Source organism: Mirounga leonina, unplaced genomic scaffold (genome assembly GCF_011800145.1).
Source record: "Mirounga leonina isolate KUSES-001 unplaced genomic scaffold, KU_Mleo_1.0 Mir_151, whole genome shotgun sequence".
Classification (NCBI taxonomy): domain Eukaryota; kingdom Metazoa; phylum Chordata; class Mammalia; order Carnivora; family Phocidae; genus Mirounga; species Mirounga leonina.
The window spans coordinates 95,197,736-95,223,593 of NW_023270377.1; the positions used below are offsets into that span (position 1 = coordinate 95,197,736).

At 39.9% G+C, this 25,858-nt stretch overlaps 1 long non-coding RNA gene across 1 annotated transcript; it reads right to left on the minus strand.

Moving 5' to 3' along the window:
• Positions 1 to 3,307: 3,307 nt before the first annotated feature.
• On the minus strand, positions 3,308 to 17,319 carry LOC118012521. The gene is made up of 3 exons (XR_004679733.1): positions 17,206 to 17,319; positions 7,110 to 7,151; positions 3,308 to 4,486 (listed from the first exon to the last, which is right to left on the minus strand). It is a non-coding gene; the product is annotated as an uncharacterized LOC118012521 (long non-coding RNA).
• Positions 17,320 to 25,858: the final 8,539 nt, after the last annotated feature.

A 25,858-nucleotide genomic window follows, 5' to 3' on the forward strand; every position in this document is an offset into this window, starting at 1 on the left:
CGAGGGAGAGGGAGAAGCAGACTCCCCACTGAGCAGGGAGCCCAACTCTTGACTCAATTACAGGACCCAGGGATCATGACCTGAGCTGAAGACAGACATGTAACTGACTGAGCCACCCAGGTGCCCCATTTTTTTAATCCTAAAAGGAAAAAGGGTTTCAGGGAAAAAAATGCTATTTATTACCATTTTATAATCCGTAATACCAACTACTTCTAGGAAGCAGGGAAATAGTGATTACAGACACTGTTGTTTAAAGAAACAGAAAGGGATAGCTCCCTTTAGAAAAAAACAAAACTTTGAGTGATTTCAACAGATGTGAAAAAAGCCACACATGAAAAGAAGGAAGCAAAAAAAAAGTAAGTCAACAAAATAGGTGAAACAGCTTCTTCAGTCTTGAACAATTCCAGAGGTAAAGGGGTAGCTGCCTTCCAAAGAGGCAGACGAGTGGCCTAAGAAGAAGCAGATCCAAACTTAAAGTTATAAGATCACAGAAACAAAAGACCTACCTACCTTTCCACAGGGCTGAACTAACAGAGGCAAGTGCGGTAAATATTTTATACTAAATTGGTCAGCAAAAATCCTGGAACTAACAGAGAAAGAAATCTTCATTCCAGCCCCAAATCCAAAGATACTCCCTTGGACACGAGTTACTTAAATTTGGCAAGCATGAGATTTTTTCATTTACAAAATGGACATGATATTAATAATAACTGCCTGTCCCATAGATAATGGAATAATACACGTGGCCTAGAATTAAGCAACCAATAACTTTTATCATTAGCAATCACATCAGCAATAATAATAAAACAGATTCACAGTAGAGAGTTGGATCATCCAAGCCACTGGAGAGCCATGCTAAGAATAGCTCCTGAAAACTTCACATAACTCAAAACATTCATAAGACATCCAGACATCTCCCTTAAGAATAAATGTAATGTCCAAAAAAAAAAAAGAATAAATGTAAGAAATAACAGTCTCAGTACACATAAACCTAGGCCATTGTAATGCATTCCTTACATCAAAGTTACTCTTTAATATACAATAAACAATTTTTAGTGTGGGGTACTCATATTATTTCAACATATATGTATAAAAGTAAGACTTCAGTAATATTTTATTGTTCACTGTTTCAAATTTGTTCATTCAGATTAGTGTGAAATTTACACTCTATCCAAAGCCCACTTAATATCAGAGAGATGCTATTACAAGAAATGAGGTATAGGGGAGTGTGTTACACAATTTCAAGAGATACTCTAAATAGAAAGGTAAACAGTAAAAACTAAACCCTGAAACATCTTGAATTTAAATGATTGGAATTTCTTTTACAAGTGTGAAGTCTATAAAAAGATACATTTTTTTTAAAGATTTTATTTATTTATTTGCCAGAGAGAGACACAGCGAGAGAGGGAACACAAACAGGGGGAGTGGGAGAGGGAGAAGCAGGCTTCCCGCCGAGCAGGGAGCCCGATGCGGGTCTTGATCCCAGGACCCTGGGGTCATGACCTGAGCCGAAGGCAGACGCTTAACTGACTGAGCCACCCAGGCGCCCCCAAAAGATACATTTTATCTACAAAGAAACCTACAGAGGAATGTGAAATGATGACAAACACCCCCCCACACACCACTCCCAAGACACTGCTGTGATGTAAAACACAAAGTGAGTGTGGGGGAGGGGAGGGGATCCTACCAATTCCATGGGCAAAAGCCAAACTTCTCATAAAGATTTATGACTGTGCCTGCAAGATTTGGATGCCTGTGCTCGCACTTCTACCTCATAGAATCAGACGGAGCCCTACCTGGGTACCTGGTTTCCAGATTCCACACTTAAATTCAGGTCTTTGATCATCATGTACTTGTCCAAAGTACATGGAGTGTAAGGCTTTATTGCCACAATTCTGATGTAAAAAACTGGGAAAGAGGAGTTTCAGTTTTGTTTTTTGATTTTTATTGGGAGGATGGATTTCTTTTAGCTTATAATTCAGGCTTAAATCTTCAATTTTTCCTATTTCAGTTTACAAAATAGGATGTAAAAATATAAATCACATGGTAGTGAATTATATTCATGGGATAAGATACTAAAAACCTCACATAATTCAAAACTTGCATAATTCTAAACAGATTATTCCCCAGAAGAAATCAATATAATGTAAGGATTAGCATTCTCAGAATACATAAGCTTATAACATTATACAGTGTATCTTAGAGCTAATTTTTAGGCACTTAAATACTTTAAAAAATGTACAGAAAAGCTTTACAAAAATAATGTATACACTTTCCACATACCTCTCACCCAGTTTCCCCTGTTGTTAAATGTTACCATGGTACATTTGCCTAAGCTAAGAAGCCAACATGAGTACTATTAACTGAATTCAAGACTTTATTCATATTTCACATTTTTTTATTCCAAAATCCAATCCAATAAAAGTACATTTTAGTTTTGGAAGGATTCACATTACAGTTGACCCTTGAACAACACGGGTTTGAACCGCATGGGTCCACTTATACGCGGTGGGGGAGACAGAGAGAGAGAGACAGCGGGGTTCAGGGGGTTGCTGAGTGCAGAGGAAGCTAGAAAGAGAGAGAATCCCAAGCAGGCTCCATACCCAGCCAGAGCCTGATGAGAGGCTCGATCCCATGACCCTGTGATCATGACCTGAGCCAAAAATCAAGAGTTGGACACTTAACCGACTGAGCCACCCAGGTGTCCCTATATGTAGATTTTTGAAAGTAAATACAGTACAGCGTTGTAAATGTATTTTCTCTTTCTTATGATTTTCTTAATAACATTTTCTTTTCTCTAGCTTACTTTATTGTAATAATACAGTATATAATACGTATAACATACAAAATCTGTGTTAATTGACTATGTTATCAGTAAAGCTTCTGGCCAACAGTGGGCTATTAGTAAGTTTTGGGGGACTCAAAATTTCTAACGGGATTTTCAACTGCAGAGGTTGGGGTCAGCAAATACAGTTCAAGGACCAACTGTGTTTGAAATTTGTGCAAACTAGTAACATTTTTGGAGTGCCTGGGTGACTCAGCCTGTTAAGTGTCTGCCTTCGGCTCGGGTTGTGATCCCAGAGTCCTGGGATCCATGGCATGGGGTTCCCTGCTCACCAAGGAGTCTGCTTCTCCCTTTCCCTCTGCCCCCCATACCCCCACATGCTCTCTCCCTCTCTCTCTTGAATAAATAAATAAAATCTTTAAAAAAAACCTAATAACATCTTTGTGTCATGTTCTTTTAAATTTGTGAGATTAAAATTGGTATGAAATATAACTGCAGTTTATCCAAAGACTTTCCACAAGGTTTAACCCAAGGATGGCTGAAGACTTAACCTACTGCAGTAGCCCAAGCAGTAGGTTCACTCTGGAATGGCGAGGGGAAAGGGCGGAATGTGTTGTACTGGGTTTCAGCGGAAATTTTCATTTGAAGAAAATCACTAGTAAGAAAATCCAGAGAAAATATTAGAATAATTTAAGGAATACTAAAAACAAGCATACAAGCCAAAAACTAGATATGCTTGTGTTACAAGAAACACTCAGAAAATTGTCTAGTCGGGCACTATTTCTTGTATAAATAGGTTAAACTTTTACTGCAAGAGCCTCCGAGCAAACTGTGTAGCCACATACCCAGCAAAATATTCCCCATTTGCTGTTACTATTATTTAAATATAAAGAGCCCTTAAAAATGGAAAGAAAAATGGGCAGAGTCAGTTTATGGCCAATAAGCATTTGAAAAATATTCAAACTCATTTTCAAAGAATGCAAACTAAATGGCAGTGTACTTTTTTCCTAACTTATAAACCCGGTAATATTCATGTAGAGTGTGGGCTAATGTGTAAAGAGCAAGGCACTTGCATACATTGCTAACAGGACTAATGAAACAACTTTTTTATGGCAACTTGGCAATATGGCAGTTACCTACTGCTGACTAATAAGCCTTTCCAAAATATAGTTGCTTAAATCCACACCAGTGTATTGTTTCTCACATTTCTCTGAGTTGGCTACAAGGTCTCACTCACTACATAATGTTCTCCAGCTCTACTTAAGCAGCTGCACTCAGCTGGAATGCTCTAGGCTTCCTTTCTTCTCCATGTGCCCCTCATCATTCAGGACACGAGCCCAAGGATCCTTCATGTCAGCTGGATGCCAAGAAAGCAAAAATGGAAGCCAACAGACCTCTCAACGCCTAGGTCTGGCAGCAGTGGTTCACCAGGACCTACCGCCACCGGCTTCTAAAAGCTGGTGATGCAGATCTCTTTCCAGCTCCATGTTCAGTGATCTCCCACTGGTAGCTTGAAATCAGTCAGCATGGCAATATTAACATCACAGAAACTGGCAAATGCTATAAATCAGGGCTTTCAGAAAAAGTTTTCAGAGCTGATTTTCCAGAACGCTATTTCCTGAAAGTCACGTAACTTCACATCACCACATTCTTTAGGTAAATTATTTTATTCGGGTAAATCACCAGGCCATTCCAGGGTCCCTGTGGAAGGGGAAACAGACTCCACCTCTTAATCAGAGAAGTGGCAAAGAATCTGTGGTTATATGTAATCCACCACAGTCTGCCCTCTGATCACAAATTACTTCTATCCTTTCCACGTGCAGAAACAAAACAAAAACAACTCACCACCTTCTGAGATCCCTCAAAATCTCATCCCACGAAAGCATCAGACTCAAATCTCAATATTTCATGATCTGCATCATGTCCAGATATGGGTGCAGCAACTCTGGATCTGGAGAACTGTGCACTGTTTTTTGCCCCTCCCCAATTCTCCCTCATTCTACCCCCTCCTTGGCTGCCCACCCCCATCCATGCCACCCCCCCACCAGGCACACAAAGGTGAAAAAGGGACAGGAAACCTACAATAGACACTCCCATTCAACAACAGGGAGATAGTAGTTCTGAAATCTACCTGGACACATGCTGTTAGATCCTATTTTCCCAGGACTGGGGACCCAGCTGGGGCTAGAACATCCAAAATGACATCTCATCCTCCTAGACTTTTCTGGGTGACCTCTTCATTTAGGAGTCTGGCCCAAAGTTCTTTATGGCATGGTAGCTGACTTCCAGAGGGCAAAAGTAGAAACTGCCAGGTTTCTTAAAGGCTAGGCCTAAAACTGGAATAGCATCATTATACCAACCTAGTGTAGTATCATTATACTTACCTAGTGTTGCCAGATTTTGCAAATAAAAAACAGGATGCCCAGTTAAATTTGAGTATCAAATAAATAACAAATAATTTTAGTATGAGTATATCCCATTTTTTTCTGTGTAGTTGACATTCTAGTTTTACTGGGCATCTTTTATTTTTTTCTGGTGATCCTACTTTTATCACATTCTGAAGGTCAAAGCAAATCATTCAAAGATAAGGGAAGGAGGCATCACCTTTTAATGAATGAGTGGCTTGCTCATAGAGGGAAGAAGTTAATGGTGGCCATTTTGCAGACTACCACACTATAACAAAAGACTTGAAAATGTGTATCAGTATAACCAGTGATTCTATTTCTAGGGATTGTTCTGAGAATGGGATTAAAGACATGCCAAATGTTTAGCAATATGAATGTTGATTGTAGAATTACTTATAATGGTGAAAAAAAGGAAATAACATAGAAATACAAAGGTAAAAAAATTAATATATTTGTTGAGCTCCTCATATGTGCAAGACACTGTGTTGAGCACTCAAAATATACTAAACAACACAGAAAATCTCTGGCTTGAAGAATCTTAGAGACTAAAGGGGTAAGATTCACATTAAACAGATAATAATACATTTAAGTAATTGACTGTAAGTGTGCTAATTACTAAAAAGAGAACTACTGGGTGCTATGGAATCACCCAGGGGCCAATTCAACTGGACACTGGTTTAGGAGAAAGGACAGGAAATAAAGGGAAAGGTTGAGGGAAGAGAATATTGGGCAGAGTGAACAGCAGGATTCTAAATGTATATATTTACATGGAAATGTGATCATAATAAACAATTAGGTATGAGATGTTCATTAAACATTCAAGTGGAGATGCCAAATTGTATTTAGATATACAAGTTGGGATCCTGGGAAGGGTCAGATCTGAATATATGTATTTCTTGTTTTTTTGTGGGTTTTTTTTAAAGATTTTTATTTATTTGACAGAGAGAGAGAGAGTACAAGCAGGGGGAGTGACAGGCAGAGGGAGAGAGAGAAGCAGACTGCCCACTGAGCAGGGAGTCTGATGTGGGGCTCAATCCCAGGACCCTGAGATCATGACCTGAGCTGAAGGCAAAAGCTTAATTGACTGAGCCACCCAGGTGCCCCGAATATATATGTTTGGGAGTTACCAGCCCACAGTCAATAGGCAGTAAAATAAAAAGCACATCAGGGGAGCAGGTTATCATCAAAGCCCAAAAAAAGAGAGTTTCAAGAAGAGCGTGGACAGTTGGGAGACATGCCACTAAGATTCTGACTTGGATGAAGGCAAAACCTGACCATTGCATTTGGTGACATGGAGGCCACTGATGCAGTTTCAGATGTAGAGGGGAGGACAAAGATCTAACTGAAATGGATTGAGGAAAGAAAGTAGGTGATGTAATGGGGGGAAGGCTTTCATTTGAGAAGTTCTGCTGTGAGGGAGCAGGAGAATGGGGCAGCAGCTAGACAGGAAAGGGGGGTCAAGAGTCACTTTGTTGACTGATGGGAACAAACCCAAAGAGAGGGAAATCAATAATGCAGGAAAGAAGGGCACCTGGGTGGCTCAGTCGTTAAGCGTCTGCCTTTGGCTCAGGTCATGATCCCAGGGTCCTGGGATCGAGCCCCGCATCGGGCTCCCTGTTCCACGGGGAAGCCTGCTTCTCCCTCTCCCGCTCTCCCTGCTTGTGGTTCCTTTCTTGTTGTGTCTCTCTCTGTCAAATAAATAAATAAAATCTTTAAAAAAATAATAATAATGCAGGAGAGAGGGGTCTATTTGTAGGAGAAAAGTGCTAGAGAAGGTGAAAGAGGATGAGATCCAGAACTCAAGGGAAAGGTTGACATTAGCAAGGAGAAGGGATGTTTCCTCCTATAGTAGCAGATGAAAGACAGAGAGTGGGTCCTGATTCAAGAGGCTGCAGAGTGGGAGGAAGAGGAGAAAGTACCTGTTTGCTTCTATTTCCCATGAAGCACTGAATCAAGGTTATCTGTAAGAAGGAAAGGGAGGAAGGGGGAGATTAAAAATGTATTCCCCAAGTGTATTTTATATCTCATGTTGATCACGCTAATTTGAAAATTATGCATGTATAGACTCCCACTTATTCAATAAACTCTACAGTTTTTCAACATCTCAAATAAGAAAAAGAGCAAAGCGGGAGCCATTATAAATATCAAGAACAATAGTGCACCAATCAAGATGAATTTATTGGAGACTTTTATTTAAAAGCCTTAGAGGAATTTAATAATCATGTATTAAAATTCATCAGCGTCAATTTAGCAATCAGGAGAACTCCTAAGTCATAGAAGGAAGTGCACATCAAAGTATTGTTCAGAGTCATGCATATTAGTCAGAGTTAACAGAGGCCCAAAGATGTCTGCTTTTGTGACTTTACCAATGCATTAAATTGCTTATTTCCATATTAGCAAACAGACTAAAGTAGTAATTGGATGATGTATTTATCATGACCAGAGCAGGCTGGACATGAGTAGACACTTGTGAGATAAAGTCAATGAGATAAAATGCAATATGCTGCTGTAAATCACATCAACTACCTAAATTGACATTACGAGTTGACACTCCTGGGGTGTTTTTTCAGAAGCTATTAGAAAAAAAATGAAATTTGAGAAGAGCTTTTGGGTCATCAGTGCTCTATATTTAGAATGTTCAAATAATCATAGATTCTAGCACTTTGTCACCAAGAGAGAAATTAAATGGGATTACCTCCTCTTTTCACTGCTTTTTTTCTTTTTCATTGAACACACCAGAAGTTTCTGTGATGGGACAAATCCTATTCTGAGGCTTGAAAATAGATGTTATACTTTTCAGATGAGGTTAAAAGTGCATTATGATAATTAAGACATAATAGTAATATTATTCACAATGCAATACAAACTCTGAAAAGAGCAAATATTTATTGAGCACTTATGTACCAAGCACTGTTCTTTGTACCTGGGGTATGCATTATCTTACAAAATCCTCAAAACTCCTAAAACATCTTTATGAGGTAGGTTCTATCATTGTCTACTATGGTTTTGGTCAAATGCACTATAATAAAGACTCTTACAAATATTGCATACTTGTTCTGTGCCAAGTGTATTGCTGTGTTAGGGGATTTTGTGTGGCAAAAATGAATGAGGTCCCCAACTCACAACCTCCTGGAGGAGATAGATGCGTGAGCAGATGACTAGAATTTCCAGGTGCCATGTTTTGTGAGAAGATGAATAACTAAGTCTGCTTAGAGCTGGAGCTTGAAGGATGAGCTGCAGTTGGGAGAAAGGCAGAGGGAAGAGGTGCAAGTGGGACATTTGGGACGAGGTTCTGGCTGCACGGGAAACAGAGTTCCAGCATAGCTTATGGAGGAAGTACACGTTAGGGAGTGGCAGGAAATAAAGTTGGAGAAATAGGTGGGAGAAGATTGGGAGGGTCCTCTCTGAAGCTGAAAAGTTTGGAACGGATTCTGTAAGCACCATAGAGCATCCAAGACACAGGCGCTGAGAGACATGATCAGCTTTGGTTTTCAGGGAGATAAGCCTGGCACCAATCTGTGATGCTCACTGGATGTAAGAGACTGGAAGCCTGGAGAAAACTGGACGAAGTTAATGTCCAGGTACAAAAGGAGGAGGGCCAGAAATAAAGTGGAGAAGCCACACGTATGGTGTGTTTCTGAGCAAAGATACTGAACTTTGAAATTTAGTCACCTAAAATCAGAAATTGTCACACTATATCTATACCTGTGGATTGATGCTGGCAATTACCAGACCTTGTCACTGGAGGGTTTTATCTAACTGAACAGCTGCATCATGATTGCCACTCAGCTGAGAGCAATCAGGAGATGCCACCCCATTGTAAGATGCATTCTGCATTAAGATTTCAGGTATCTTAAAAGGTGTGTTTAGAATGGATACAATGGGAGCATTGTGTTAAAAATACATCCCATACCTAACCACTTCTCCCTTCTTCCAGTCCCCCACCCTGGTCCAAGCCAACATCAATCATCTCTTTCCCAGATGATGACAGTAACCTCCTAACAGGTCCCCCTGCTTCTGCCCTTACCATCTCCTCCTCTCTCCTAAAGCCCTTCTCAACAGGGTAGCTAGGGCCAAATCATGTCATTCCTCTGTTCAAGATCCCCAGTCGGGGGCGCCTGGCTAGCTCAGTAGGTAGAGCATGTGGTCTCCGGTGTGACTCTTCATCTCCGGGTCATGAGTTTGAGCCCCACGTTGGGCGTAGAGATTACTTTTAAAAATAAATAAATAAATAAATCCCGGTGGCTTCTCCTCAGAGAAAAAATCCAAATCCCCAGTCAGAGGCTACAAGACCCCATGGGACTGGTCCCTCTTTAGCTCTCACTCCCATCACCCATCCCCTGCTCCCCTTGCTTTGGTCCCTCCACTCCAGACAAATGGGCCTCCTCCAATACCACACAAGGACTTCCGTCCTGGCTCCGGCAATTAGTACCTGCTGCTCCCTCTGCATGACCTGCTCTTCTCCTGGGTTTCTGCAAGGCTCATTCCGAAGTCTATAACACCATGCCACCTTTTTACAAGGCCTCCTTTGCCTTCCCTTGTCTAAAATTGCTCTCACACCCCCACCCCCAAACTCTCAGGTATTTCCAATCTGCCTCCCCTGCTTTATTTATTTAGTAAGTTAGCACTTACCCCTATGTGGTAGAGCACCTGCTTTACAGGCTCATCCTTATAACCGTCTAGAATGTGACTGTCCTGGTTCAAAACCTATGGGTGATTTTTCAGGCCTGACCAGAGGCGATTTCAAAGGCTCCAACCTGACAGGCTCACAGGGAAAAAGCTGCTATTCCTGCAGCAGACTTGGTTCACAGCCAGTGCATTGGGGTCTCGGAAGGGAGGTGCAGGCAGGGACCCAGGGCCCCTGGCCAGACATGCTTTTTCACAGATCTGCACTTCTAGCTCTGGACCATCATTCTTGGCTTTCTCTCTGCGAGGCCTTGGGCACAGAGCTTCAAGGGGCTTCTGCTGAGTCCTCCTTATGGAAGTGGGAGTGGGGAGGAGAGGGTAACCTTGAAGACACTTTTCCCCACTCTGACTCAGTACGCAGTACTGTTTCACTCCTAGCCCTCCCCAACCTTGCCAACTTCTCCCCATCCCCCCACCCCCCTGCTTCAATCCCAGAATCCATGAACCCATCAAAGATCCTCACTGGTGTGCCATTTAGTGAGGGAAATGAAACAGGAGGGAGTCTGCCCTTTCTCCAGCTTTAGATTCTTGCTTACTCCATCACAGTAAGGGATTTGAAGGCTCAACTCTGATTTTTGGCTTGTTGCTTTAAACAGCTACGCTGACCCTTTTCTTTCTCTCCCAGCTCAGCAGAGCTCCTGACAGTTAGTGTCACAAGGGCAAGGGTTTGGCCTGTGGTTTTGTTCTTTTGTTTTTAATAGACTTTATTTTTCAGAGCAGTTTTAGGTTCACAGCAAAATTGAGCTTCTACTCCCGTGAACCTCCCCCATTGTCAACGTTCCTTGCCAGTGGTACATGAGACCCGGAGTCCATAGTTTACCTTAGGGTTCACTCTTGGTGTTGTTCATTCTATGCATTTGGACAAGTTTATAATGACATGTATTCACCACTGTAGTATCATACAGAGTAGTTTCATTGTCCTAAAAATCCTCTATGCCTGGCTTATTCCTCCTTTCCTCCCCTCGACCCCTGGCAACAAGGGATCTCTTTATTGATCCATAGTTTTGCCTTTTCCAGAATGTCACATCCTTGGAATCATATAGTATGTACACTTTTCAGATTGACTTCTTTCAAGCAGTAATATGTATTTAAGGTTTCTCCCTTTTCATGGTTTGGATGCTCATTTCTTTGCAGTGCTGAATAATATAATATTGACTGGATGTACCACAGTTTATTTATCCACTCACCTTCTGGAGGATCCTGGCTGCTCCAAGTTTTGGCAATTATGAGTAAAGCTGCCAAAAACATTCATGTGCAGGTTTTTGTGTAGACATAAATTTTCAGCTCCTTTGAGTAAATACCAAGGAGCATGAAGGCTGGATCAAATGGTAAGTATATATTTAATTTTATAAGAAACCACCAAACTGTCTTCCAAAGTGACTACAATTTTTGCATTCCCACCAGCAATAAATGAGAGTTCTATTGCTCCACATCCTCACCAGCATTTGGTATTGCCAGTGTTCCAAATTTTGGCCATTCTAACAGGTGTGTAGTGATATTTTGTTGTTTTAATTCGTATTTCCCTGATGATTTATGATGTGAAGCATCTTTTCATATGTTTACTTGCCACCTGTAACTATTCTTTACTGCGTTATCTGTTAGGGCCAATTTATTTTATCAGCTTGTTTTTTCTTATTGTTGAGTTTTAAGAGTTCTTTGTATATTTTGGATAATAGTCCTTTATCAGATGTGTCTTTTGCAAATATTTTCTCCTGGTCTGTGGTTTGTCTTTTCATTCCCTTGACAATGTCTCTCACAGAGCAGAAGTTTTTAATTTAAATGAAGTCCAGCTTATCGATGATTTCTTTCATGGATCATGCTTTTGATGTCATACCTAAAAATTCATCACCAAGATTTTCTCTTATGTTATCTTGTAGAGTTTTATAGTTTCACATTTTACATTTAGATCTGTGATCTGTTTTGAGTTAATTTTTGTGAAGGGTATAAGTTCTGTGTCTGATTCATTGTTTTCCATGTGGATGTCCAGTTGTTCCAGCACCATTGGTTGAAAAGACTATCTTTTGTCTATCATATTGCCTCGGCTCCTCTGTCAAAGAACAGTTGACTATATTTTTGTGGATCTACTTCTGGCCCCTCTATTCTATTCCACTCATCTATTTGTTCTTTCACCAATACTACACTGTCTTGATTACTGTAGCTTTCGAGAAAGCCTTGAAGTCAGGTAATGTCAGTCCTCCACTTAGGCTCTCTTTCAGTATTGTGTTGGCCATTCTGGGTCTTTTGTTCTGTATATAAACTTTGGAATAAGTTTCTGATACCCATAAAACAACTTCCTGGGATTTTGTTGATATTGCCGTGAATCTATAGGTCAAGGTGGGATGAACTGACATCTTGACAATATTGAGTCTTCCTATCCATGAACATGGAATATCTTTCTGTTAATTTAGTTCTTCTTTGATTTCATTCATCAGAGATTTTTAGTCTCCCTCATATAGATCATGTACATATTTTGTTAAATTTATACCTAAGTATTTGCTTTTGGGGGGGTGCTAATGTAAATAATAATGTTTTTAATTTCCAATTCCATTTGTTCATTGCTGGCATATAGGAAAGTGACTGACTTTTGTATATTAACCTTGTATCCTGTGATCTTGCTATCATTGCTTATTAGATGTGTTTTTTGGTCAATTCTTTCAAACTTTCTACATAAACAATCATGTCATCTGTGAACAGAGACAGTTTTATCTCTTCCTTCCCAAATTATATACCTTTTTTCCCCCTTGTCTTATTGTGTTAGCTAGGACTTTCAGTATGATATTGAAAAGTAGTGGTGAAAGGGGATATCCTTGCTTTGTCCACAATCTTGGACAGAAAGTTTCAAGTTTCTCAATATCAAGTATGATTTAGCTGGTTTTTTGTTGATGGTCTTAATCAAGTTGAGGAAGTTTCCCTCTATTCCTAGATTGTTGAGAATTTTTTTTTATCATGAATCAATGTTGATTTTGTCAAATGCTCTTTCTGTATCTGTTAATATAATCATGTGATTTTTCTCCTTTGCTTGCTGATGTGGTGGATTACATTAATTGATTTTTAATGTCAAACCAGCCTTGCACACCTAGGATAAAACCACTTGATTGTCTTGTATAATTCTTTTTATTCAGTGTTGGATTTGATTTGCTAATATTTTGTTGATAATTTTTGTATTTATGTTCATGAGAGATATTGGTCTGTAATATTTTTGCCTTGTAATGTCTTTGTCTGGTTTTGATGTTAAGGTAGTGCTAGCTTCATAGAATGAGTTAGGAAGTATTCCTTCTGCTTCAATTCTTTGAAAGAGATTGTGTAGAATTGGTACAATTTCTTTCTTAAATGTTTGGTAGAATTCACAGTGAACCCATTTGGGCCTGGTGCTTTCTGAATTGGAAGGTTATTAATTATTGATTCAATGTCTTTAATAGCTATAGGCCTATTCAGGTCATTGGCCAGTTTGTTTGTTTTCCTGCTCTATCTCCAACAATTAGAAAAATACCTGGCACACATTAGGTGCTCAGTAAATTTTAAAAATAAATTAATAAGAATCTACTAAATTCTTGGAACAGAATAGATTCTTGGAATAAAGATAGATTGTTGGAATAAAAGTACTCTTCATTTAATAATTTCATTATAGGTCATTAAGTCAAAGTATTATGTACAATGCCAAAAGAATCATTATAATAGATTAAGGTTTCAGATTAACTTGGGTATTTTTATTGCCTAAACTTTATTTCCTCTTTAAACCACAGAATTATAGCTAACAAAGTTAATATTAGATAAATTTTAAAAAAAAGAATAGATAATATTTTGTTTGGTGCAGAAAACAGGAAGAAACACTGCAAATTGACATTCAAAAAGAGAAGGGATGAGATCCTACATCTTAGATCCTGGTGTTCTATTTGTCTTTAGTTCACCACCTGAAAGTCCTATGTAGATGGAAACAAAATCCTACTGTCTGGTATGCAGGTGGCTTTTCCTTAAGGGTTTCAAAATATCGACAGAGAAATGGTAAGCAAACTAGGGAAGTATTCTAGGAAAACTAGGGACATTTGGAATGCTGTAAGCTTTCAACCAATTGTTATTGTTGTTACAGTTAAAGAGTTTTGTTTTCCTGGTACCTGTACTCTGTATTTAAGAGGGAGGAAACAAATACTGATAAACTGTAAAGCCAGCCATCTCTTACAAGAGGTTACTGAGCTGTCCCAAGGCTGAGGCTGTCTTGGTCCAGAAGAATTCAACTTCAGGGGAAATTCTTAAAGGACATTTATCTGCTAACCTCCAGGCTGCTACAAAATGAAGGACTCCAGGATTTATGTGCCCCAAATGAAGGCTTTTCATGCTATTGATATATCAATCCCTGACATCCCCTTCTTCTAGAAGCAGCTCCTTCCTACCCTAAATTTTTCTGAGCAAGAACAGAGAGGTAAGAGAGCATCTCACAAGACCTCTCTTAGTCTACATTCTGGGTCAGTGACAGAATCAACAACGACCAAAATTACCCTACAACCTCTGTCTCCCTTGAAATATGCCCCGATAATTTTATGCCACCTCGAGGCACCCTAAAGTTTTCCCCCAATAGGGTTCATCCACCAGTCAGTATTCTAGGACTCTTCTTACTTCCTCATTGCACATTATAAAATTTTGGCTTAAGATTCTATAATGCTTTCTACTAAGCTGAAAGACTAAATCACAAGAACTATGGACAAGAATGGTTTAAAATATTGCCTCTCCCCGGTAACAAGTTGTCTCTATTCCTACCAGGTCCAAATGCAACCAACTAAGATTGCAATGATGAACAATAGGCATCTCCTGCTTTCTAATACCTAGCCCATAGCTGACATCCCCAACCCTTTCTTGCTTACTTGCCACTGGAGGAAAGATTGCATTACATGCTTGGATTGACCAATAAGTGAGGGGTCAAGGGCCAGGTTGATTGACATCCTACTGGTTCTGCAAGAATTCTAAATGTCACCTATCATAGAAGTTGAGTGGAGTTGCTGGGTGAACTTTTGATCTGTTTATCATTTCACTGTATATCACCTTGGCCAGATACTTGTGCTATTGTCAGAAGATTAATTTATCTCAGAAGTGACAGAAAAGGAGATGCTCAGGGGGCCTAAGTCTATCCATCCTATACCTAGAAACTTAGTTCACCTGATGTGTTATATTTTTTGTTTTTTGTTTGATTCAATTTAGCTAAAAATAAGACAGCTTGAATAGACATATCTCTAAAGCAGATATACAAATGGCCAAAAGCATGTGAAAGGATTCTCAAAATCATTAGTCATCAGGGAAATGCAAATTAAAACCATAATGAGGTACCACTTTATACCCTAGGATTCCTAAAATAAAAAATAAGAAAATAACCATTCTTGGTGAGGGTGTCAAGAAATTCGAACCCTCATACACACTGCTTGATAAGAATGTAATATAATGCAGCCACTTTGGAAAATAATCTGGAAGTTCCTCAAAAGGCTAACCATAGAGTTATTATATGACCCAGCAATTCTACTTATAAGAATGTAACCAAAGAATTGAAAACATATGTTCACACAAAAACTTTTACATGAATCTTCACAGCGCCATTTTTCATAATAGTCAAAAAGAGAAAACAAATGAAATACCTATCAATGGATGAATGGATTAAAAAAATGTAATGTAAGCATACAATGAAATACTATTCAGCTATAAAAAGGAATGAAATACTAATATATGAATAAAACTTGAAAACTTATGCTAATTGAAACAAGCCAGACACAAAAAAACCTAGTATTGTGTAATTCCATTTGTATGAAATGTCCAGAATAGGCAAATCCACAGAGAGAGAAAATAGATTAGTGGTTTCCAGGGGCTGGGCTGGGGGAGGAGTGGGAGGTGACTGCTAATAGGTACAGTTTCTTTTGGGGGTGATGAAAAATGTTCTAATCTTAAATTGTGATGATGGTTGCAAAACTCTGTGAATATACTGAAACTATTGATTTGTATTTCTAAAATGAGTGAATTATATAGTATGTGAATTATGTCTTAATAAAGCTATTTACAAATTAAAAGGAAGATAGCTTATTTAAATATTAGATGGCTGACATATTATTATTATTTACTTCAGAAACCCATGAAAACCTCAAAGAGGAAAAGGCAACCCACCTGGTGCGTAGGGCCAGACTCTTAACACCAAGAATGAACCTCTTAGTAGTGTGGCAGCAGTTAAAAGAAGAAAATGGCTTTTGGGAGGAGACCCCAACCCTCTCTGAGCCATGAACAGATATGGTGTCCCTGTGTCATTTTAAGGCAAATGTGGAGCCAATGAGCTGCATTTGCATATATACATTTCCATTATGGTAGTCAGACCTCTAAATTCTCCGAATTAGGGATTGCTATCTTTCAGAATTTGGGACTACCTATGGTGACCAGCTTGTCCTGGTTTATCTAGAACTTTATAGGTTTTAGCACTGAAATCCCACATCAACCCAATCAGTGCCAGGTAAATTAGGACTACCAGCTAGAGCAAATGGCCCATGGAAAGCTGCCATCTGTATTTATTCCTGTAATAAACAGGCCACAGTGGGAAGAAATTATTACAATTTCTTTTGCTATAGAAAATGGACTCCCTTCTTTTCCCCCCAGGGTCCTAGGGCTCATTGCTGCCCTTACCCACCTTGGGAGAATGACCAGAGCACAGAAACAATCCAAGATAGCAAATCATAATTCAAGTTAAAAAGCACCAGAAATGGCTGGTAGAATTCTGTCTCACTCACATATCAGAGCCATGCTAGAAACCCACAGGGAAATTTATAGTATAAATAGAATGCTTGCCGACAAGCAGAAACAAAATATATCACAAATTCTAACCTGAAATTAAAACTATTCATGAAAGGTGTTCATTAATGAGGGAGCCTTTCAAACTGCTGTGTGTTTCTCCAGCTAAAAATTTCCTAGAAGCTAATCATAGCTCTCTGAAGCATCCTTTTAATATAATTTATGCCTAAACTGAAATCTGACCTACAGAATGAGGTAATATAACATTAAAGGATTATCATCAAAATTAAACTACTTATATTCTCCAGGAAAGAAATAACATCCATTCATAATCAGCTACCAACATTTAAGAAAACATAGTTTCTTTTGCAATGAGAAACATTAATGTTTTGAGTTTGTGAAGCCTCAAGAAAAAAACCCAGCCATCTGAAAATAGGTACAAAACAAACTGTTTGGGGAATTTTATTCAGACCCCTACATACTAAACAAAAAACTGTGAAGTATATGAGCAAATAGTAGAAATGTTTTATGCAGAAGAAAGAGAAAGTTTCAAGAGCAATAGCAATGATGTTGGCCTACCTTGACAGTCTCTTAGCTTCTGTGTAGTCCATCCAAGTGATGTCTTAGGATCAGTTGAAGCAGACTATTTTACAAAAATAAACTAATACAAAAAACTTTGTTCCACTCTTCACGCACAGAAGATAATTACAATTGAAGATATAATGCCAGAGTCTTCCTTTTCACATGATGACCTCGTGGTTTCTTAGTTGTTACACATAAAAAAGGCATCTGACCAAAAATGACTCAATTTGTTGAACGGTTTATAAATTTGTTAAAAGGAGGAAAAATACTCCCCCTTTCTTTCTTTCTTTCTTTTTTCCCTTTCTTTCCTATTTATCTAGCTATTAATCTATCTACTGTCTTGAATTTCTATAAGAGTGTGTGTGTGTGTGTGTGTGTGTGTGTTTTACAACTTGGCAGAGGCCAAAGTCATTCTGTTGTTTTGGAAGTCAAACACATGTTTGTTACTCAATTGATAAATCCCACATGACAATCATAGGATTAGTTGGTTGTTTTTTCCAAGGTGTCACTCCATCATTGCTTCTTCTTCCCTAGCTTAAAACTGCTCAGCTTCAGTGTTGCCCATTTCCTCAGCAAGACACTTCTTTGTCATGAACTAAGGCATATTCCATACTACTGCTATAATGAAGTGTACAATAAAATACCAGATTTAAAAAAATAGTTTTAAACATCATTCATCTGGTAAATGGGGAAAGCAGCCATTGAGGAAGGCAAATGGAGGAAAGCATGTGCTTCTATCATCAGCTGCCATAATCATTGAGGCTGATATGTCTGTAACCAGGCCTATAGCCCTTTGTCTAAATTAAGTCAAAATAATAGGATTGTCTTTCACAATCCTCTATCCAGGTCGTCCTTTAGGAATTTTCTCCTTCAGATCTAGTCTTGGAGCTCAGACGAACCTACTGTCACCCAGATATGGTTTTATCTGATTTAGCATCTCACAATCCCAGGAAGTATAGAGCTTTCCCTGAAGACAGATGATCTTGCACTCTCTATGTCCCAGGACAAATGCCACATCACACGAAGGTGATTAACATAACATAATAAAAAAAAATAATCTGAGGTAAAAGAAGACCCCGTAAATCCCTTTAGCTTTTGCTCTTGGGCTTCATTGGATTAACAGCCCATTCTTTCAACTATGAGTTTTGCCATCCTGAGGAAAGAAGTTCCTCTCCTCAGGACAGGCAAGTGTGGGAATGCTTCTCTTGGAGATGTGCCTTATCTCTGTGGTGAATGAGAAGAAGGAACTGAACATGCTCAGTTTAGCCTCTGTGCTTTACTGTTCTCTTTCTCTGCCCTACCTATTGTTGAGAATTTCTCATTCTGTTTCTCCATGAGGTGAGCTTTCTTTTTTTTTTTTTTTAAAGATTTTATTTATTTATTTATTTGAGAGAGAGAGAGAAACAGCATGAGAGGGGATAGGGTCAGAGGGAGAAGCAGGCTCCCCGCCGAGCCGGGAGCCCGATGCGGGACTCGATCCCAGGACTCCAGGATCATGACCTGAGCCGAAGGCAGTCGCTTAACCAACTGAGCCACCCAGGCCCCGAGGTGAGCTTTCTATGTCAGGATCTGGCCTTGTAATGCACAGACTTGAAGTTTGGGATTGGTAGGGTAAATTCAGAGAGAAAGTTACTAAAAAACCCAATTGTGGCTGATATCTATGTCCATTCTCCAAACTGGCCCTTTAGAGCCCTAAGACTGGGTATTTTGTTCTCCAGTTATCTGATTCTTGTGTCTACTTCTCAACTGCTTTTGAACTCAGAGGGTTGACAGGCAATTATCACCTCTACAGAAACAAAGAACCCCCAAATCTCAATGGCTAAAACAACAAAGGCTTATTTCTTGCTCCTATTATACATTCACTGGGGCTCTGGTTGTTGGCTTTGCATACACACCCCAGTGTTTACAGTTTTTAAAGACTGGTTCAAATTTTATTTATTTTTTTAAAGATTTTATTTATTTATTTGACAGGGAGAGACATAGCAAGAGAGGGAACATAAGCAGGGGGGATGGGAGAGGGAGAAGCAGGCTTCCTGCTGAGCAGGGAGCCCAATGCGGGGCTCGATCCCAGGACCCTGGTTCATGACCTGAGCTGAAGGCAGACGCTTAATGACTGTGCCACCCAGGTGCCCCAAGACTGGTTCAAATTTTAGCACCTCTGAGTAGGACTTTATTAGCAAACAGAACTAGAAAAAAATATTCACATTTGAATTCTGAGATGTAATTACAAAGACTGTGCCAAAGCGGTATTTTCAAACATAACTTTCTACTGGGGAACCATATTTATAATAAACAACAAAAAGAAATATCATCTACAACTGAATAGGCCTTTTTATATCCCTTGAATTGCTGAGAATTATTTTCGGGCATACTTAATTCAGAGCTTTTCTTTCAGGGTGTTGGCACTTTCCCTTTTTGGATATGAGTTATACTAAACTGACCTCTATTATTTCTGGATTACATGTCAGCAATGGAAAATGAATTGAGTGCTTTGAGGAGAAAAAAAATCATTACCAGAAAGATGAATAGACCGATTGTACTGGGTTACTAAAGTGGTGGCTCTGAAAAGATCGCTGGTTTGATTTTTCTGGGAAACATATCTTCTTGGATACTCTTCAGAGTTATGATAAATTCCTCCAGCAGCAGGTGGGAGGTAGGTCTATTGATCTCACACTTTCTCCTAGCCCACTGACTTCAAAGACAGGCCTTTCTTTACTATGTGGTATTCAAATATAGAAACTGCTTTGGGCTCTCAGATTTTGGGTATTTGGAAAAGAGTCAACAATCAGCCAAATCTACATATTCATTGCTTTTGCTATAGGAAGGAGAGACCTGTTTTGACAGATATGTATTATGTGCCAATGATAGAGCAATGATCAAGACTGACATAGCCCCTCACCTAATAGAGTTCTCAGTCTTGGGGAAGGGAAGTGGGTCTACATGGGTAAATAGCCTACAGTTTGGTGTGAGAAATACCAGGATGGGAACACACGGGGTAGTATGGGAATCTCATAGTGAGGAGATCAGGGAAGACCTCCTGAAAGAAATGACTTGTAATTGTGACCTCAGTGGCAGTCGGTCTTAACCAGAGGAAGACAGAATGAGCAAAGGCCCTGAGGTTGGAGAGAACATGACATATTTGAAGGACTGAGGGTAGAAAGTAATTGTACAGATAAGGGAGAGAGACATAAAGCAGCAAACAAATGCAAGGTCATGGACACTCTAGCAAAACATGTTGGTAAGTGTGGCCTCTATCTCCATGGACAGTACAGCTGAATAGCTTTTTTAGCAGGGAAGTGGCATGATTGTATTTGTTTCTGGAGGTCACTCTGATTGCTATGTTGACTATAGATTGGTAGAGATAAAGTCTGAAGGTAAGAGATGGAAAGACTGGGGCAGAGGTAATGTAGATACTTGGGTAAGAGATTATGGTCATGCTCAAAGAATGAATCATGGAACACTACATCAAAAACTAATGATGTAATGTGTGGTGATTAACATAACATAATAATAAAAAAAAGAAAGAGATTATGGTCACTTGAGATTGTGTATTGGCTGTGGAAGGCACAGATGGGCAGATCTGAGAAAGTTTAAAAGGTAGAATTGACAGCATTTGGTGACAGACATGACATAGCCAGAACAGGAAAGAGAGGAATTTAGCGTGACACTGAGATTGCTTGGGTCTCTGGCTTGGACACTAGGTTGATGGTGGGATCATTTACTAAAACAAGGAATCCTGGAGGAAGAGCAGGCTTGGAGGTTAAGCCCTTGAATTCAGTTTGGGGGTGCGTTCATTTGAGGTGTATAGAGGACACTGTCAGTGACCTACTCATGTCCCCTTAGCCTACCATTGAAGTGGTCTGCATATAGTTCCTCAACGTGAAGACAGCCTCTGCATCTTTCTGCCTGAGGTCATTCTTTGGCCACTTGAGTTAGCTTGGCTGCAGGACATATGCAGTCAGGTGTGAAATTCCAGGGAGAAGTCCCAGGAGTGACCATCAACAGTGAGGGATGGGAACTGATGAATGAATAGCTCAGCTTTCCTGTCCCTCTGTGCATCAGGTCTGAGGTGTCTTCCAACCAGTGTCTCAGAGGGTCCCCAAGGAGACTGAGCCCCAATGGCCAACAGTGATAACCTGCTCATTAATACACTGCCTGTTGGGTCTCCTCCTTTCTCTGTCTTACTTCCCACTCCCTTAGAAGGCCTCCTGGGGTCACCTCCTTCCAAAATAAACTACTTGCACCCAAATCAGAGTGTCAGAGCCTAAGATAAGGGTGACTGTGAAACCACCACGTGTAGTTTCCCGAGGGCAAAATGGATGTGAAGGTCTAGAGCTCAGGAGCAAATGTTGTATGGGAGGCACACATTTGGGTGTCATCCGTATATGCTTTCTCACTGAAGTTTAAGATGTAGATGATTTTCAAAAGAGTATGTAGAAGAGGAGGAGGGTCTATCATAACAAATACCATTTAGGGAACAGCCAGCAAAACTGTTGGCCTCAGTAAGACTGGAAAGGAACAGCCAGAGGGGTGGGAGGAGAAGCAGCAGAATTTGGGACCACAGAAGTCAAACGTGGGTGTGAGTATCTCAGGACAATGGAGTTCTCAGGGGTCTATAAGAGACAAGCCAAAAAGTGGTCACTGGACTTAGCTGCTGGGAGGTAACTGTTGACATGGGGGATACAATTTCAGTAGAACATGGAGGCAAAGTCAAGCATCATAGATTAAGTCATGAATGAGAAGTAAGAAAGTCCCAGCAGAGAACGCAGAAACCCTTTCAAGAAGTTAAGCTATGAAAGGAGAGAGAACAGTGGAGCAGTTGTTTGAGATAGGTACAGAGAAGAGGAGGGGTTCTTTCTGCACAGCATCTTCAAATTCCTCCCGGACCTCCTCTTCTTCCTCCCTCCTCCACTTGAAGGAATTTTTGCTATTACGTGGGGCTCACCAGAGAATCCAGGACCATCGTCATATCTTAAAGTCAACTCATCAGCAACCTTAATCCTGTCTGCAACCTTAATTCCCCTTTGCCATGTACCCTAATACATTCATGGGTTCTGGGGACTTAAGAATTCTTTTTACATTCACAGCTCTATCTTAATATTGTGTTACCATTGTGTTGTGTCAAATTCTTCTAGGACTCACCTTTGCAATTTGTGTGATATTCTTGTACATAATACATTGTTGCATGATAATATACATTTGTCCTGAAAGCCATGGTGATGATTTTTATTTTTTATTCATAATTTATGTAAGAAACATAAAACTTAAACTTTCAAGCCAAATAGTAAATATATTACGGGGCAGAAAATAAATATCCATGGGACTTTTCCCCCAGTCTTTCTAAAATCAACAAAAGAACAGCTGAAAGATTATGAGGAAGCAATAAATATTAAACACCAATGGAAGCAGTATCTGTCTAAAGGCTCCCAGAGCATACAGTTGGTCTTTACTAATGGTTCTTCTCCAGACCAAGCCCAGCTCCTGAAGTTCTTTATTGGCACTACCCCATACATTTTTAATGAGCCCTATTCCACTCTGATCTGGGAGGGAAGGGAGAGGAAAGGCAGGGAAGCAGAGATACAGGTGTCATGAACGTGCACAAGGACCCTGGAGTATGAAAAGGATGACTTCACCCACCCACCCAAGCAGCCACTAGTGTAAGGTGTCCACCTCCCACGGGGGGCACAACCCAGGCAGCAAGGCTGATCTGTGTGGGAAGAGATGTTACTTGAGGGCTGCTGAAGCCCCCAGCCTGGAGTACACTTCTTAGATCATCAGTTTCTAAAAAGTCAAAGTCACTAACATCTCCACGATGATTAGCTTACTGGATTGATTGGCAGATCAGCAAAGGCCATAAGGGAATGGGACACCAGCCAGGCAGGGAAGCAGGGGGAGTTGCCCTGGGAATGTTGTAGGTCACCCTGAGTAGAGTAAAGGAACTGAGCACCAAAAGGGGTTTAAACACCTTCCCAGGACCTCCCACCCCTCATGTTCACACACATGAAAATGACTTAGCATATGAAAATGGCTCACACCTCCTGAATATGCATTAAGCATCAGACCTAGTTCTAAGCGCATTACATGTATTTTCCCATTTAATCTTCTCACAGTTCAAGGAGTCTCTCTTAGTGCCTACAAGGAACAGGATCTAAGGCCACAGAAGTTCAGTTACTAACTTAAAGTCCCATGGCTGATACATTTTAGAGTTAGGATTCAAATTCAAGACTTCTGACTCGAGAGAGCCCTCACTTCAACCGAGAAGTTCCTTCTACAGCCTTCTCTTCAGGATAATTTCTTCGCCCATGGGAGCATAATTCAAACCATCAGCCCTTCTTGCCTGATACAAGTGGCTTTTTCTAGAGTTATTTGGGATGAAGCCTGACATAAGTGTGTGAAATAAGTAGGCCATGAAAGAATACCAGGGGAAATAAAAGAATGATAGCCAGGTATTTTGCTTTATCTACATTTCCAAGAAGATAGTTAATTTTTGATTGTTTGGGTGAGATGTGGGGACAATGTATAATAGTTCCTATCAACACATACTTACTTAGTATCATCACCATGAACAAAAGATGGCCCTTGGTATTCATATTTTGTCTTCAAGAAGGCTTGTTTAACTTGATTTTCCTTGCAAAGCCGCTCTGGGGAAAGGAACTTGTGCTAGAATTGCTTTACTAAATCTGACACCCTCTGAGAATCCCAAGTTCTTTACCTGCATTGTGTCATCCTCGTATCAGCACCTAGGGTGTGCTGTGACAGTGAATTGTAAAAGGGTGTTACTGGGTGTGTTGGAACCATCCACCAGTGTCTGCTTAGCTGGCTCATTCACAGGGGAGGACAATTACTGGATGCAGCCACTGTGCTTCTGTAAACATAGGGCTGGAATGACTCCCTAACTCTTTCCGAGAGCCATGGAGAGGGTCAGGGTTATCATGTGGAAAGAGGACAGGACTATTATGGCCACAAAATCAAATCACCAGCAAAACCTCATTGACCTTTGGTACAGAAGGAAAATTTAAATTAAAAAATTATGAACTCTACTTTGGGACTATGCTCTTGCAAGAGCCCCCACACTTTAGAGTGTTTTTGTTTTCCAACATTTTATTTTATTTATTTATTTGTTTTTAGATTTTATTTATTTATTTGACAGAGAGACACAGCGAGAGAGAGAACACAAACAGGGGCAGAGGGAGAGGGAGAAGCGGGCTTCCCGCGGAGCAGGGAGCCCGATGCGGGGCTCGATCCCAGGACCCCGGGATCATGACCTGAGCCAAAGGCAGACGCTTAATGACTGAGCCACCCAGGCGCCCCTGTTTTCCAACATTTTAAAACTCTATTTAAGAAATGATCATACAGGGGCGCCTGGGTGGCTCAGTTGGTTAAGCGACTGCCTTCGGCTCAGGTCATGATCCTGGAGTCCCTGGATTGAGTCCTGCATTGGGCTTCCTGCTCGGCAGGGAGTCTGCTTCTCCCTCTGACCCTCCCCTCTCTCATGTGCTCTCATTCTCTCTCTCTCAAATAAATAAATAAAATCTTAAAAAAAAAAAAGAAATGATTATACAGTAAAATATTTTATTTTTTTTCTTTTGATGTAAAGTTTTATGAATTTTATTTAACACATGTATAGATTTGTCCAACTACCACCATGATCCAAATAGAGAACAATTACATCATCCCCTGTAACTCCAACCTGTTATCCCTTTAGAGTCATTCATGCCTTGCCCTTGAAAACCACTGATCTGTTCTTCCTCCCTACAGTGGTATTTTTGAGAATGTCATGTAAATGGAATCTTAAAGCATGTAACCTATTGAGACTGGCTTCTTTCGATTAGCATCATGTCTTTATGACTCATCCAAGTTCTTGTATGTATCAATACTTCCATTTTTATTGCTGAGTAGTATTCCATGGTATGGATGTGTCATCACCATTAAATTCTTGAAAGTTAATTTATTTTTTAATTGGGGTTTAACTCACATCCCAATAAAATTAGCCACTTTAAGTTTTGCAAAAAAGAAGAAATGGGTCGTATGATAATCCTTGCCCCATACAAAGATAACCTTTAAGCTGGAAACAGATTTTTGAACATGCCATGTTTGTCCGACTTTCTCTGGTTTCCTGCTCCATTGTTCCTCTGCATTTGGGGGAAAAAAAAGTACACTATTTCTATATTTGGAGTATTGTTCAGTACAAGATCCTTCTCCATCTGCTTGCACTCATGTTATTAACAAATGTTCACTCCTTTCAACTGATTTCAGATTGGCTCTCCAACACTCTAAATTGTCCTTTCTCTTTGATTTTTTGGATAGGTAATGCCTGAATATTGCACAAAACACAAAAGCACAAAATGGCATACCAACATCAGTAAGTCTATCGCATTTTCTATCTCCGAACAATGTAGTCTCTCTGCAGCCACCAATTTTCTCAACTTTCTGAAGCATTATTGCAGAGCTTTTCTATGCATTTATAAATACATGCATGTATAAATATATTTAAAAATCTGTATATAAGCACATGTAGAAGTATACAAATATATGTTTTATACACACATAATAGAAATAGAAGCATATAAAATCAATGGACATACATGCATACACTCATACATTTTCCCCACATGCAGGGGGCAGATTCTGCCCAATTTTCTAAACTTTA